Below are 17,791 nucleotides of genomic sequence, written 5' to 3' on the forward strand. Positions count from 1 at the left end.
TTTGAATGAGGAGGCTCGTTTACGCAAAAAGCAAACGCTACCACTGATTTGTCACCTTAAGCTCTTTAAATAGGAGCTCTGTTAAATGAGTAAACACATTTAAGCACCAGATATAGTGCTTGCTTACATGATCAGATGTGTTTTGACAAAATGACAGAAAAAAAAGAACGTATCAAATGAATTGGTTGAGAAAATGGTCATTTTCACAATTTAGGTCTCTCAAATATTTTGTGCTAATTTGCATTTTTTTTGTTGCTTATGACAAAAACAAACACATTAACACACAAAGGACCTTACACAATATGTAGGAAGTGAGATCACTGACGTGAAGATGTCACTTATTCTGAACAAACAAGGAAAGAGAATATACCGTATTTTCCGGACTATAAGTCGCTCCGGAGTATAAGTCGCACCAGCCATAAAATGCCCCAAAAAGTGAAAAAAAACATATATAAGTCGCTCCGGAGTATAAGTCGCATTTTGGGGGCAATTTATTCGACAAAATCCCACACCAAAAACAGTCATGAACGAGCAACAACAGGCTAAACGATAGCAACAACAGGCTAAACGATAGGTATGCTAACGTGACAAACACAAACAAAGAGCTGAGAACGGGCCTGACGTAACATATAGAGTGATTAAGGACAACTATTACATGAATAACATGTTTATAAAACCATCAGTGTCACTCCAATTCATTAAATAGCAACAACAGGCTAAACGATAGGTATGCTAACGTGACAAACTCAAACAAAGAGCTGAGAACGGGCCTGACGTAACATATAGAGTGATTAAGGACAACTATTACATGAATAACATGTTTATAAAACCATCGGTGTCACTCCAATTCATTAAATAGCAACAACAGGCTAAACGATAGGTATGCTAACATGACAAACACAAACAAAGAGCTGAGAACGGGCCTGACGTAACATATAGAGTGATTAAGGACAACTATTACATGAATAACATGTTTATAAAACCATCAGTGTCACTCCAATTCATTAAATCCATCGATCGTTCTTTGTCAACAATGGGTGCGCACGGCTGAGGGCGCTTGCGCTTCAAAATATTCCACAGGCTCATATAACGATAGATAAACTATATTTTAAATAACTATAATACAAGCCAATAATATTATCAAACCATCCGTGCACTTTAATTCCATTAAATCCATCGATCAAATTCCTCGTCCTTTGTCAACATCGCCGCGCGTGCGCCCTGACGTCAGCCTCGTCTTTATTCCACAGATCTACTATATAACTATATTGTAGCGTTAACAAAGTACAAGGATAGACGTAGGTTTGGTAAACGGCTCTTTATTAAACAAAACAAACTTCCAAGCGTGTGGCGGCGTGGACTTCCAGACAGACCGGGCGTGCGTAATGGCCATGTCCGAGCCCCACGCACCGTTCGCGGACAGCCACTCGGCCGAGCGTCGGCCCCCGACTCAGTAGAGACCGGGCGTGCGTAAAAGCCATAATAGTTTTTCAAACCTTCTATGTCACTCCAAATCCTTAATTCCTTCAAACTCGTTGTCCTCCGTGTCACTTAGAAATGGTCACCGCTAATGATGGTAGTCCTTGTGTGGGCACGTTTGTATGTAAACAACCGGCGCGCCGCGCTACTGACGTCACTTGAAATAGTAATCCATTGGTACATCACGGTTCTCCAAACTTTCTTTCTGCTGCTCGATTACTGTTTTCAGCTGCATATTTTACAACTTGAAGTTTGTAACCTGCAAAATATGAGTTTCTTTTTGGTGCCATTTTTCTTAAGCCCACCCAGTTGATGAGTCACGGCCAACGGTAAAATTTAGAGCGCCCTCATCCAGTTTCGTCTGAAAATATAATTTTTTTTGGTTGTTTTATCAAAGTCAAAGTCTGCTTTATCGTCGATATATTTTTTTATATACTAAGACACACAAAGAGATTGAAATTACATTTCCACTATCCCTCGGTGAGATAGTACACATATGCATACAAGCATCACAAAAAAAAAACCAAGAAGGCACTAACAATGAATAAATAAGAGTATTGAATAAATGATAAATAAACAAATAATAATAAATAATAATAATAATAAATATAAGAGGAGCAAAAATGGAGCAAGTGTACATACAGCAGACAGTGGACTTGGATATGGTGCTTTAAAGTGTTAATTGCTTTATTTGACGTTTTCTCTATTTTTTATGTTTTGAATATGTTCAAGATAAAGAAATAAAAGCATGTGAAGTGATCAACTATACTAAAAATAACATGGGAAGTGGTCAACTATACTTGTAAGTGATGTCTTAATGATCAAGTAAAAATTTGTGAAAAAAAACATATATAAGTCGCTCCTGAGTATAAGTCGCCCCCCCACCCAAACTATGAAAAAAACCGCGACTTATAGTCCGGAAATTACGGTACCTGCACTGAAAACCTTTCACATTTTACACTTGCCGCAGGACTTGCAAATAAATTTAGTTTGAATCTATGCATGGATTCTTACGACAAAACACAATATCAGTTATTAGTAATTATTTGCATACATTCATCATAAATTAAACCCCGCTTCTTCTTAATGGGGAAACATAAGCACGAGACAGGCATACAAAAGGAGCACAAGGAAAACAAACTTATTTCTAAATCAAAACCAAATGAAAGTCGGATCATGACAGTCGGGACTTCAAATCAATGTTTACATTTATCAGGTTAATTTCTCATGGATAGTCACTGTAAATTATCAGAAATATTTATGCCTCTTAAGATCCATAGCGCATACCCGTGCGGGTTAGTGACATCCGATTTCTTGTGTGTGCTAATCTAGATTTGTGTTGCTTAGCAAGGGCTGTGGGACTTTGCTTTTTTCAACTTTGTGATTAAAGTTTTCTCTTGTCCACCGCTAACTTTGACAAAAGCCTCCTTTAACCCGCTGCAAAATGATCATCCCAGGAGATTGCATATTTTATTTTGTAGATATACCGTATTATGAAATTGTAAGAACACATAATTAAGTCTACTGTTTGTTTTGAAATCTGTCTGAAGAAAGCCAATTAGGTAATTGGTGAATCGCGCTTTAGCGTGTAGTGTTGTGTATTGCTGTGTACATCATCAATCTTGAGTGTACAATAATAGTTTTGCAAGCAATTTTTATTGCGTCCACAGTCATGTTCAAAGTTGTTTGCAGCAAGTGAGCTTTCCCGCTACACGTAAATAGAAGTTAATTCTTGCCGCAATATTGGTCCCATGAGTGAGGAGGAGGGGGTGAGAATGAAATGGCTGAGCATACATGTTTTTAAACCTACGTTGACAACATAATGGAGTGGCTTCCTCATTCCGGAGGAGAACAGATGAGCGGTTTGTAATTAAGCTAGAAAATTCACTTATTATCAGGTGCATTAGATTCAATTTAAATACTATTGCGGCCAATTGTATTCCCCTGTTTCCTGATGAGCAACTGCAGGTTAATTGAGACTAACACCTAATCATTGCCAAGGCTGTGTTTTAAAATGCAGGGTAATGCCAACATGAGAAAATTGAATCTATTTTTCCCCCCATTTGTTTATGCTTCTACTTTACTATGCGATTGGCAGGATAAGTCATAATTGATTATAAAAGAAGTGCAAAATAGGTACAATACATTTGACAACTTTACTCAAATCAACCAATTCAGCATAATTCAGGTCAAGCTATTGTGCTGCTAAAAATATGGTGGCATTCAAAATCGATTCAACATTTAGAAAAGGACTATAAAGGGACAATTTTGAAGGTGGGTCGACAACGTAGTAGTCCCTTGCGTGCCTGTTTGTAACCTCAAAAGTTATATATTGGAACGTGTGAATGACTCGCCCCAATTTGGCAAAGGTAGCCTGCTGTTACTAGTGCATTTCCTCAAATGTGGCTATTATTCGGCGTATGGACTGACTGAAGCTCTTTTCACACTGCGCTTAGCAGGGCACATCAATTCATTGTGTGTGTGGTTAGGGACTGAATAGAATATTGGCTGGGCGGCGCGGCAAGAGGATTTTAATGCAAATGTCCTCCAATAGGAGACGATCGGGGAACTGATTAGTGCTATTTTGGTGGACTTGTTCACTCTTGATGAGGACAATAGAAGAAGCCTCCATAAATGCGCTGTTTCAGTGTCCTGAGATTTTTAGGACATATCAGAAATGACATACTGTGTGGTATTTATTAGGAAGACACTGCATGAAGTCAACTGTAACTTCATGCTACTTAGTGCAGTGTTGCCGCATGGGCTATAAACGGTGAAGAAAGTCGACAGGACCTCACATTTGTTCCAGGCTTCATCACCCCTAGTGAGATCTGGCAGAGTGCCTTCATATCATTCCTCTTAATGAACACATATTTATGCATGTAACAATGTGAATTAAAAGCTTTAAACTGTTCTTCGCCAGCAACCCTTTGTGCTGATATGCAGAGCACAATATTTTCACTTCTATGTACTGTTTTTATAGATATTTGATTTCAAAATGAAAAGTTGTTGAATGGTGAAGATAATTGTTGTTATGCAATAAAGTGTCTGAGATACTCACCCTATAGTTCAGACTGTTTACTTTTATGAAACATGTGACTTCAATTTGAGGTGTTTCTTCTGAACTTAATTTGTGGATAACATCCTTTTACCCTAGACTCACAGATGTTAGAATTCTATTTCCAAGTGTCAAACGACAGCAGAGAGGCCTGGAATGAGTGTTCGCACCTACACATTGATAAACTCAGCATGGAGTTGAGTCTTTGATAAAAGCGGCCAAGATGGTAGCAGTGCTATCGGTTAAATTAAGCCATCTGGGGCAACAGAGCAGAGTTAACTCAATGGGTTTTATTCTCTGATGTTCGCCCGTTTCGTTTATCTTGTCTCGAAACACTGTCCAGATAGAAAATGATGTATATTTTTCATTCTAGGAGTGAACGACTACACAGTTGTTTTATAGTCAATGTTAATGTGAAGAAAATCAAGAAATTCAGTCATTGATTTTTTTTAACTATTTGTGTGTCACCTAAAGACATAGTTTGCTAATTGTTGCAGCTAGTGGGATTGCAATTGGCCGGCAGCCAGTTGAGTGTGTACCGACGTGTCGTAAATACGCATGTTCCTATTTTGCCACCACTGTGCACAGCTATGGAGAATGGAGAACATCATTTAGATAAATAAGTATCAAACTAATGGCCCGGGGGCCAAGTCCGGCCCACCATGTTATTCTATATGGCCCGCAAGATGAAATCATGTCAACTCTTATCAGGATTCTTGCTAAAATAATTTTTAATTTGCATGTGTAATAAATAATATTGTTGAGATTTGTATGAAATGTTTTAGCATTTTACAGTAATTTGAACAATGCAGAAAATATTTAATATAAAATACGGCCCGCTGAGGGAAGCCGTAACGACAAAGTGGCCCAAGATAAAAACACACCCAGTTTGACACCCCTTATTTAGATGAATACCAGAAGTCCATTTTCTTTTGCCTGACAACCATTTAGGTAATGACTAAGTGTGATGCTGAATAGTGAATAGTGGTAAAATTCAGTTAAACATCTGACAAGTATTGGACAGTGGAGTGCTTTATTTTATTCATGTTTATAATGGTTAATGCAAATTTGCTCAGTCATATTTTTAAGGACACACGGATGGCTTTTTTCACACATGAGTACCTGCCATCTTTAATGTTGTTTTTTACTTTTTTCCATTCACATAAATTAGCTGTCAGGTGGCCTTTCCTCGGGCAGCTTCATATAAGAATGAATAATGGATTTTTGCTGCAGTATATATTGTCTGAATCAAGAACATATTGCTTTGCCAAAAGTGCTGACCAGCAAAGCTAGGTGTGTTTCCACCACTCTTTGCCCGACTTAATCTGCTATCCTTTAGTTTCTATTCAGTGCACCACTTATCTCCTATTAAAAGCATTTTTTGTGCCAGGCGACCAACCTGCATAAAGCAGCAGTAAGGAACAAACCACTCCAATTACAAAATTGATGATGAGCTTGATATAAAAGAAAAAAAAATGTCGCTAAAAGTGTTGTTCACTACACAAAGGTGGGAAGTAGGAGCATTTGTAAGATATTAACGGTGCACACTTGGCCCAAGACTTCACTGGAACATGGTCAAGCATGGTAACAATTGCCCCGCGGGACTTTACATTAGACTGAAACGGGCCAAACTACATGTCCAAGCCATTCATAACAATACTCCCAAATAGTTAAAATATCTCCTTTAACGACCCAACTTTATGTCTATGATATGCAGACACGTTTGTTCTTGTGGTTTATTAACCACTGAAGCGCACTTCGGGGTGTTCACATTAGACAAGTCAGACTCTTGGGGCCTGATTTACTAAGATTGCAGACTCTTGGGGCCTGATTTACTAAGATTGTGGCGTGGTTGGCAAAAGGTTAAAAGTGTCGGTTTTAAATTAGGCGTTTGGTTGCTCTAATTGTCAACCATGGAAAATGTATTATTTATTCATCACTCTTATTTATTCATTGTTTGTGCCTTCTTGTTTTTATTTATTATTTTTTTTATGTTGTTTACTTATATGTATATTGTGTATTATGTGTCTTGTCACCGTGGGATAGTGGGAACGTAATTTCGATCTCTTTGTGTGTCTTGGTATGTGAAGTAATTGACAATAAAGCAGACTTAGACTTTAAAGAAAAAAAAATAGAAATTTGAAGTGATTGAATTATAAGTGTTAGCGGAAGAGGAAAACAAGAATGTTGAGTTGCAGAAAATGTATCGCTATTAATATTTGGGGATGACAGTAACCATATAAGAGATGAAAGGAAATGCCAAGACAAAGTTTTGTCATAGTTGGTATGGCATAACTTTTTCTTGTGACTTCCAAAATTGCAATGCAGGGGTAGCCGGTCCAAATGAGCATGAAATAATTCAGGCATGATTGTTGAAGGTGTAGAATACTTAAAAGTGAATTTTATTTGTGTATTCATTAATATCTGATCAGCAATCTGTCAGTGGATATTTTGGTTTGTGAACGCTGAGCATGCCGGTTCCACTCCACTGCATACCCATTTAATTCAGTGAGTAAATAAAAACCTGCAACTCAATATTGATAGCAATATATGAGACATTTATTGTGCATTGTCTGGAAAGAGACCCTTTGCTCATTGCGGAAGAAAAAGCCCCAGCATATCCTGTTTATGTTTTGATTCTGACATCTACTGTAATCCGACATAATAGAAGGTACAACCGATGACAAATTAGATGCTTGTGTTTTTTCCGCATGTGAATATATAGAAGACAAGGACAATCGGGTAAAGCTTTGAGGAAACACTCGACAAGCAAGTCACGTGAGACAGTTACCACGACCACCTGCTTTGTAAAATGCATGAAGCTTCAAAAAAGAGGATACAAGATGTTGCACTCCCAAGCGGGTTGAGGAGCATCAGTGAGGAGATGTTCATAAATGAATAAACAAACATTCTGACACTGTTGACTTATTCATGCTGAGCTCTCGGTCATACACTATCCGCCGACTTTTCACGTCACAGAGGATCCTTGAAAGCCAAATGGGCAAATCAAAGAGAGCCATGAAAAATGAATCTTCTCGGTCTCCACTAAAAATAGAACTGACTGAGAGCTTTCACGTGTCATTAAATAATGTGCACTTGCCAAAAAGTGTCTCCTTTACTTAACCTTTTAAAGTTAGAGACAGTCATTAATTTTAGCTTACAGCCGAGGGCTTCCATTAAAAACAAACAATTACCCAGTGTAATTAAAGGGGCGTCCCATCTCGAGGCCTTGTTTGTTTCCCCTCAAGCTAACTGCTGAAATTCCATTTCTCTGTACACAACACATACACAAAACAATTAATAATATCATGCAAACATTTGAAAAATGTCTGTGAAACAATAGAACCAGCACAGTCAAGCTTGCATTGTTTTGCACAATACCATTCTGATTACTATTCATTGAAAAATCATCTGAAAAAGTTTCCAAGACGGATATTACAATCTGAGTTGAGAGAAAATATTTTGACCTTGTCCTGTATTCAGATGAAATGTCAAGAAATTATAGCAGTAGTCAGTTTTGTCTTGTCAATAAAAAGCGAAAAACAACACATGACGTTGTGGTTAGCAAGTCTGCCTAAAAGTCAAGAGGTTCTGGGTTCAAATGTCGGGCAATTGTACGTTTTTTTTCTCCCAGTAGGTTTGTGGGTGTCCTCCCATAATCCGACAAACAGCCATCAGGTTTGAATATTAAGGTCAACAACAGACTCGATGCTTTACTTACATTTTCTGCTCCGATTCAGACCAGAAAATCAAACTAAGTGTGAAGACAGCAATACGTACAATAAACAGGATTATGTTTGTTCCTTGAAGCAGTGCATCTAGTTTTTATTAATGTACTGAGGTCCTTCTTCTTCATGTTGGCTCTCTTTTTTAAAGGTGTCAAACACAACTGAGGGAAGGAAAAAGGAAAATATGAATATGAAGTCTAAAACAACAAGGTTCAAAGTAATAAAGGAAACATGGGGAATCATTTCACAACAAGAAGAAACAACATGGCTGGATTAACCTGACACCCAACAGCAAAACTAAAGATAACCAAGAAACTAGACACAAGCAAACTGATGAAACCCCAAGATATACCTGGAAAAGACACAAGTTGCTGGAGCTGATTGGCTGACGAGAACAGGCAGAAACAAAAACCTGACAAGCAAGACGAGACATGAAAAATGGACACGGGGATAACATGACATAACGTGAACCAAAACTGAATCTGTTTTTTTGAAAAGTCAACAAACACAGATCATGCTCATTTATTTTGTAATCAATTAAAATGTTTACTGAAACATCACTGGTAAAGAAAAGCTTTTTTTTTTTATCCATGCAACAACGTCATGATACCATTTTTGGCCCATGAACTCTCAAATTCTGGACAGATCATTAAAAAAAAACTAAATCTATACTAAACATAATGCTTTTCAAACACAAAAGCTTCTGAACAGTTTGACTGATGTTCTGTTCAACTTTGGAAGTTCCTGTGAATTAAGTTTGCCATGCTTCAAGAACTTTTTCCCAAACACCTCAAAGTCATAAGCAGATGAAACGCAAGGCAAACCATAAAGGCAGTCAAGGCATTGATGTTTTCTTTTTCCTCATAGCACAAACACTAGACCTTTGCCAACACTCATTCTCAGAGGCCATGCGACACGCCTCACAAAGTACGGCGAGGCAAACGAGCGGTACATTTTGAAACACAGGCCATCAGTTAAATAGAGCACCTTAGAAAAAAAAAGAAAAAAAAAAAAAAACTCCTGCCGTCAGCGTATTCTGATGATCAGAGCTATGTGTTGTGCCAAGGTGAACGTTAAGAAAGCTTGAGACCGGAGCAATTTAGGTTGGCAGGGGAGGTATAATTAAAAGAAGAGCAAACAAGAACAGCTCAGCGCTGATGCTCTCGTTCTCCTCCATTAGAGTGTGAGACCATCTTTGGCCTAATGTGTCCATAGCAAGCTGCAAGAGAGGGAGAAGGAGTTGCCGGGGTCCGAATGGACTCGCTAATGAGCTGCTTTTTAAGACTGCCCTGCCAAGAGAATGACTCCAAGGAGTAACACACATATGAGCAAGCACGCAGAAACATACACACACATACACACAAACACGGCAAGCTAATATTGTCGTCAGCTAATGAGGAGAAGAGGGTCGGTGTGTAACGAGACAGGGGCATGATAGTCTGAGGGGAAGGAAAGTAGTTTCCGGCACAAAAGCCAAAGAGTGTAAAATGAGGGTAATGGCAGCTGGTTTGGAATGGAGGAACAGACACTCCCATGCCTGCCCGCCTCCAAATGACGCACTTGAAAATGTTCCTCATGTATTACTCCATTGAGTGATGCTGATGATGGGGCAAGTGAACAATGCATCAACAACCAATTTCTCAACATGCTTTGACACATGCACCCGCCTACAAAGACATGTCATCAGGTTAAACGTCAGAACCTATTAGCTCAAACAATCCCTCAAAGTTCCCCATCCTTGTAAGCTATTTTTACCAGGTACTTTGGTCCCTCCCACATTAAAAAAAAATCACATCAGTTTCAATGAAAACTGAATTGTCAATAGAAGGTAACGGGAGAATGGTTCTTCATCTGTATAAGCTCTGTGATTGGCTGCTGACCATGCAAGGCTGTACCCACCTATCACCCAAAATCAGCTGCGATATGCTCTAGTTCACCTGATGCTGCACTCAGACCGAACTCAAATTAAACTACACTCACAACGCAATTACCGCACATACAAAGTTAATGCACGGTAGTTTGCGCAGCCGGGTGAACCGGAAGACACACATTTGGCGTCAGTAATGTTCTTACAATGTCACACACAGTACGCACACAGCGTGCTGTGCGAGTAGCGTGGAGAAACAATTTAGGACAAAAATAATCATCGCTGTTTGTGGGTACTTCTACTGCCGAGACCGAGCCAAATAGGAGCAGGCTTGGAAAATGGTTAACGAGGATGTTGGCGTATGTTTTAAGTGCAACTTGTTCACAGCTGTTGAACTAGCAACCAAGACAGATGGCTGCCATACATGGGGATCTGTATCAATGCTGCTGCAGATGGGAGTACCCACCTGCGTATTGGTTGTTGTTGTCTTGTAGCTATTAGGAGGTCTCAAGAGAGGTCATATGACACATCTGGAACCAGACACTGCAATGACACATTGTGATTGGTAACCCTCCCTAATGCAAGCCCATAGTAGAAAGCTTGTTGGAATATGTACAGCGGCCTACCAAAAATGTATTGCACATTATTAGTTAAAATTAGTTAAATGGCAGACCAGGTAATAGGCAAGTTGAGATATTGCAAAATATATTTTTGCATTTGTTCCCACCAAACCGGTCTCTTTTTTTTGTCCATATTTCTTCAGACCTCATAGATTCCTCTGAATCATGATCGTATATCTTGCCAAGACATTGCGGTACGCTTTCAACTTCATTGGAGCAAGAAAGTCCTCTCAGTTGAGGGAGACCAAAGAATGGTCCATAAGGCAGTCTAGGGAATCACTTGAGCCACCTTCACCTAAAACCTATCAATTATTTTTAAGGTGAACTAGAAAAGACATTATAAGCATCACCTCACACATATAAGTTGTTAAGTCAAAGGAGTAACTTTTAATATTAATGAAAAAGAGACCTGACTTCAATGAACTATTCCCATCTGGGAAGGATTCCTGACACTGACAAACACACCTCTTCCTCTGATGTGAGCTTTGGTCTCATCTCAGCAGTTTCATCAATTTTACAAAACATAATTACCCTATTTCTCAGTCATTTCACAGGCCTTCTATGCCACTCTAACATTTTCTCATTCCTGCCCATTGTTGTGACAAGCTGCCCTCTATCTAGCCCACACCGTTTTATTCATAGATGACTCGATTTGCATCTTAGGACACTCCAGCGACCTGGAATTAATGTGGTCACAGCACAATCGTCCGGAGGGGAACATTCCACAGGAGTGCCAACTAATTTGGGGATTCAAATACAGTAATAAAGGGCAAGTGACATTGCTGTAGGATGCCAGGGGGGACTTTTTTAGAGCTTTGAAGAAGGTGCACCGGGTTCCAGTTGGTGGGCCAGTGGACTGTGGCTGAAGTCAGAGAAATTCAGAAAGGGACTAATGGAGATTCAGATCTGAGGCTGCTCGTTGGTATCGTATGTTAATTCATCTTGAGCACAGGCACATCAGGAGCAACAAGTTTCTCGTTGCTGAATTGATCGAATCAAAGCTCAAGGGCATTCCTTTGCCAGTCGACAGTAGGGACGAACAAATTCTGTGAATTTTCTAGACAAACTCAAACCACTCTTACTATTATAATGGCAATATTATGTTTTCACTAAGAGGTTTAGCATCTACTTGTAAAACTCTGGTAGAGAAAACCAATGTGTTTTGGGGGGCGGTTCTGGCTCATGCAAACGGACCACGACTTGGTGGAGAAAATCCATGTGGAGGCGGTATTATGTAAATTTAACCCCAACAATTGACCACTGCAAAAACAACAAGTGTAAAAACAAAACAAGCAGGAGTTAAATTTGATGTCTCATACAACAGGCATGACCTGAATTCAAACTTTTGAGATGTATATATTCCTCAAAAGTTCGTAATTCTAACATCTTGAGGGCTTAAAATGTTCTCCTCCACATTTAATTAAAAACATCAGTTTCAAAATTGAAATGACAGGTATAAAATTGACTATCAAGGAGCTTGACTGGCACTAATGAATCTAAGAATAATGTGATTTAAAGATATCAAAGCCTCCCATTGAACTTGTTACTTTTTCTGAAGTGGAAACATTCATTTAAAACTAGTCTACGGAGTGTATACGCATTTAAAGACATTGCCATTTTAAAACGCATCATCGCCGTATAGATGTTAGTCCCCCGCTGCTCCAGTGACAGTGTGATTCAGAGTGCATATTTGGAATCACGCTATGCCAATTATAATCAGTAACCGGACCTCCTGTAGTTGTCGCACAGGAGTGAGATAGGATGCAAGCTTGTTTTCTGTCGGTTCAAAAAGCCACAAATCAATGCAGCAGTCCCGAGAGCTCACGGCTTTGTACTAACATGGTTGTGCTGTGTCTGTCTGTGTAATGTAATGCTCTTTGACTGCAGTCCCAGAGGCTATTTTCAGTCTCATTCCCATAGCGATAAAAGCCAAATCCTTGATGTGCCCAGACGGAGATCTATAACGACTATCTTGGAGCATCTGTAAATGCGGACAACATAAATTAGCTGTCTTCTTTTCCAAAGGACAATGCTTTTAGCGACATGCTTCCTGCCGACACAATTGGTTTGACCCTCGACTGTTGTTTTTGATCTCTTGGATACATTTGAAGGATTAGAAAGAAAAAACTAGCCTATGTGCATTTAATGTGGGCCCTAAAAAAAAAAAAAAAAACACAAAAGTATTTTGTGAATTGTGCTGAAAATATAATGTCAGTTACAGATGAGTGCAGTGACATAATAATGGAGATGACAAAGTCTGACATTTTAATTTGCCTGGTTTAATCCTTGTTATTCAAGGCAGTCCTATTATAATTTTTACTGAAATGGTACATCCTTTGTTATGGATAATATTCAGATTTTACAGTGCATACATATATAATCTGAGTATAACGGAGCTAAACCTATTTGTGTCAAAATCACTCAAGTGAAACTGATGGATGAGACACCAGCACAGCAAGCATGAAAATGAAACTGCAATAGAGTCTCATAAATAAGACATAAGGCGATGTTCTTTTTCTATTTTGCTCTTAACCTCATTTGTCTAGACATGGTTAAGAAGCTCCTCACTCGTAAGGATGAGGTGAGATTTTCCCAGAGTTGCTAAAGACTCTGTTGTGGGGCTGTCTAAGTGGACAAATATGTGGAACATTCCCTAGACAGCACCACAAGATTGGTAGACCGGGGTTGTGGTCGTCCTTAATAAGAAAAGGCACTGGAGGGTGTTTTACAATGACGGTTTTACACTGTTCAGCTTTCCCGGTCCGCTTTATGGATATGGAGAAGGTATTGAACCGTGCTTCTCGGGGAGTCCTGTGAGGGATGATCTGCAGTAACGAACTTGTTGGCTTCATTTTCAAACTCCTGATGGAGTGGTTTGCACCAAGTTTAAATTGGTTTGGATTAGAATCAGTAACATCAAATTGGAGGCCATGGTCCTCATTGGAAAAGAGTTTGGGGAGGGGGGAGTAAGATCCTGGTGTTCAAGTATCTTGGGGTCTTGTTCACCAGAGGGAGCATGCGACAGCATCGGTTTGCCGTAATAAAGAGTGAGCTAAAATGAAAATTTAATCTAAAAAGTCTACACACCCGTGTTGAAATGCCAGATTTGTGTGATTTTGTGTTTGAAAAAATATTTTCATTTTAAAATTTTAATCGTTTTAAGCCTGTACATCTCAACTAGGGAGAAATCGGGGTAACCCTCAACCACTCAATTGTTAGTTAAAAACATATTTTAATGTGATGGGGAATGATGCTGCCCAGAGGGATTAACATGGCATGGAAGTAGCACTGCCTTTACTGATTGCAAGGAATTAATTTAATTTAATACATTTCACCGCACCCAGATGTGTGTGTGACAATCATTGGGTCTTTACCTATTTTTTTTTTTGAAGGAACTTCATTTTATCTAATGTCCGTCGTGCATCTTGATTATGGTTGCAATGTGGCTTCAAGTTAAATGTAGATATTGACCATCTAATTTCTCTTTGCGTTTTCATTGTGCATCTCCTCATGAAACTTAATGCATTGGAACACTTGACCCCCCCCCCCCCCCCCACACACACACACACACACACACACACACACACACACACACTCAAGTGACAAAGCGGTTGAGTGATATGGCCATGTGCGTACGCATAAATCTGCAGTGCAAATACGCCCTTGTTCAAGCACTATCTTGCCGTGAGGCGTCTGTGTGCATGTGCGTTGTGTGCTGTATTAGAAGCGCTCCACAACATTGTTAACCGCAGGGATCAGAGGCGATCCAAGGGTTAATCGAACCGTTAAGCCCACATGCTGTTGAGAATCAAAGACTTTCAAAGTGGCATGATCGCAATCAGTGCCTTCAAGCTGCTGCTACATGCTCACTGGCAAGGTTACTGTTCATACAACGCGGGCAAGGCAAAGCAGCTTTGGTGCATTTCATACACGATGTAACTCAGCGCGCTTTACGTGATCATGGGTGTTGATGTGGATGCCACTTGTTTGAAAACAAACCTGAATTTCACAGAGAAACTGAGCGAGACCCTCTTGACGAATATATACTTTGCCGTCTGTAAACGGTTGGATTCCAGATGACAAATATAAATGTCCGTGTCAGTGAATGAAGAGGTGAAGTAGAACATATTTTTAGCTTGTGCAGATGGCTCATCCTTTGCCGAACTCTATAACATGATGGAAGAGACAGAACCAAGGGTACATGTAAAACACTTGAAATAATTAGACAATTATTGTCAAGGGTTACCCAACAAACTGATCTGTGTCATAGTATGGCTACTCCATCACACTACCAGTGGCTTCAATGCTTGCAAAAACGTTAAGCTAGTGGACCTCAGCAGTTTATTGTTGGGCAGATAATCATTGGCTTTTGTGAGAGAATGGGAATATATTTCAAATGAATGACCACAGGCCAAGAGAACAAAAAAATACTGGATATTGTGTTCCTTTACTACGTTGTTAACCACCAAAGACATGTCACACATCGGACAACTCCGCAATGGCCGCAGATGCTATTGTTGTCATGAGCCAGCATGATGCCAAAATGATTTTGATGTTGCTGTGCATGTTTGCCTCAAAGTCCAAACTGAGAGGAAGATTTTCTTTGTAAAGTTTTAATCATTTTTCATTCAGATGCTGTTGCTGTTGTGTTGAAGTGTAAGTGACTCCGTCACTGCGCAGTGTGATGTTGCAACCAGCCCGACTGTGTTTAAATTTCCGTTTGCATCCACCACCATTTCATTCTCGCATTGTAAGAAAAACGTGGTCTTAAATTTCTGACTATTGTCTTACATATTTTAACCATTATATGAATTTATTGTAATTGAGTGACTTCAACTACAACATGGAGAAATCCAAAACGCATTTCATGAATAGGCACTTTCCCTAGTACCAGTTAATCCACTGAGGTGGTGGCAGCAATTTCTTGCTCAGCAAAGATTTCAGAGAACAACAGCAACAAGACAGCTGTAAAATTATAATTGATTATCACCAAATGGGATTCCCCCCCCCCCATAATTCTGAGGGGAGAAAAATAACTAGGGATGGTAACACCAAAATCAATGGTGACACAAGACAGACAGTAGGAAAGGACTGCAAGGCAAGTGTGTCCATACTAACCGAACCCCCAACAGCTCCCAGCTAAACCCTCGGATGCCATGGCATGAATGGTTCAAGTGCATTTTTGAGGCGAGGCACAAGCGCAGTAGTCAGAGTGAATTAAAGCGCGTTATTTCACCCAACGCTGCACTAACCTTCTTCCTCATGCATAATTACCCTTGCACAGTCACGCATCGTGGGATCAGTTACAGCCTCGGTTCACACCTAAAGCCTGATTGAACGGCAGATTACCGCTAGGTGAACACATCGGAGCATCAAAAGCAGACGCCAGGTTAGCACAGACCGGTTCCTCTTTTGGGATGAGTAAGGCTACAGCAAAGAATTTACTTTTAATTTGTTCTACCTATATCCTCAATGTATTTCTTCATTTTTTTTAAGTGTGCAACTTCTACTTTATTGGAATGAACCGGATCAAAAGTGCATGCTTTTGTCCCTGAGCAGAAAACAGCTGTGGTTTGGAACACCAAGGTTGTTTACAAATGGAAATTGGCATGAGATGCAGCTCAAGTAAAGTCTCTTCAACAAATGCAGCACAAAAACGTGCCTGTAGGCTTGAGCTTCCTGCAAGGAAAGCCCCTCTCGACCGCCACCGCTCAAGCCAAGACGGTTTTTGGTTTGCGAATCTGTTGATGAGCTTTTCTGTCATACTGGCAGGGCTGACGGCTGCTTGAACTGCTCTTCCTACATAAATCCCAGATTGAGATTCAACCAAAGGCTCTTTTAATTTAAGATGCCTCAAAGAGCCCCTAAGGGAGGGATTTTTGCTGAAGGGGTTTCACCAAGTAGAATGCAAATATAAGGAGACGACTTATCTTTCTTTATCCTTGTACCACAAAAAAAAGATAAGACGAAGTGGTTGTTTAGTATGCTCCTCCTGTTCTTTGAAAATGTCCTTGCTTTTTATCAAATGGCTATTTGTGACTGCATGCTCCTTCCCTCTCATTTTTAGAAGCCTTATCTGCATTCCTTTCATATCTGTCATTCATCATCTTTTTTTAATTGAGCCATTCAAAGCGGCATTGACAGTATGCCGCACCCTTGCCACCCAAAATATGCTTGGACACGCCCCCAGGCCAGATAATTGACTTTTGGTTATTTTCCAATTTCCCCTGGAATTGTTTTCACATTTCTCCTGTTCTTCCATTTCTTCTGTTCTGTTCTGTTTCTTCTGGCATATGCCAATAAAATCCAACATCTGGTGACGTCTATGCATTCCAGAGCAGGTTGTAAAAGGCAAGGATTTGAAACTAAGTATTGAAAAGTGAAAGTTAAATTTATGATTGGTGATAAAAAGTGAGAGGCATGTTTTCAAACTGTTTTCCTTCCTCCATCATTCGCCAGTTTTTGATGTGAATTCAAGCTGAAAGTCTATAGTTAAAGCACATCTTGTTCATTTCATTCCACTTCCTCCGTGATGATGCTCAGAGCCAGAACGATGAGAATTTTGTTCTCATTCCAAAAGTAATGGACCCGACTTTACATCATTCTCCTTGTGATTTAGATATGCAAGGACCTGCTAATGCTGAAATGTCACAGGTGCATGCAATGGAAAAAACAATACATAGCGTGACTGCAAATGCGGCTGTTACATATGTGCTACACGTACACTGTCATGGGAATCGGTGACTCATTAACTCTCCCACTGCCTGATTGATTGATACCGATACAGGCAGAGTGGGGTGGCGCATTCCCTTTTCCTATATCTTCTCCATCCTTCCTCCCCGCTCTTAAACGCTTTCACCCTCCTTCCTTTCTGCTTTACCTCTGCACTCCTGCTCGCTCTCTCTCTCTCTGTCTCGCTCCGTCCGTGTCTTTTTCTCTTTCACATTGCCTCACCATCCCGGAGCCACTGGCGGCAGCTGACAGCATCATCACTGAGGGGAGAGAGACTTTTTGTTTCAAGTGGACTGAACCGCAAAAC

General features: G+C 39.9%; 1 protein-coding gene across 1 annotated transcript in view; it reads right to left on the minus strand.

The window, feature by feature from the left end:
* Positions 1-17,791, minus strand: part of si:ch211-153b23.7 (TNFAIP3-interacting protein 1) — a 47,280-nt gene that overhangs the window by 29,296 nt on the left and 193 nt on the right. The window contains exon 2 of the mRNA XM_049742404.1: positions 17,633-17,744. The gene's annotated coding sequence lies outside the window, so the exon portion shown is untranslated. The remainder of the gene's footprint in view (positions 1-17,632; positions 17,745-17,791) is intronic.

The sequence above is a fragment of the Syngnathus scovelli genome, chromosome 1 (genome assembly GCF_024217435.2).
Source record: "Syngnathus scovelli strain Florida chromosome 1, RoL_Ssco_1.2, whole genome shotgun sequence".
In the NCBI taxonomy this organism is placed as follows: domain Eukaryota; kingdom Metazoa; phylum Chordata; class Actinopteri; order Syngnathiformes; family Syngnathidae; genus Syngnathus; species Syngnathus scovelli.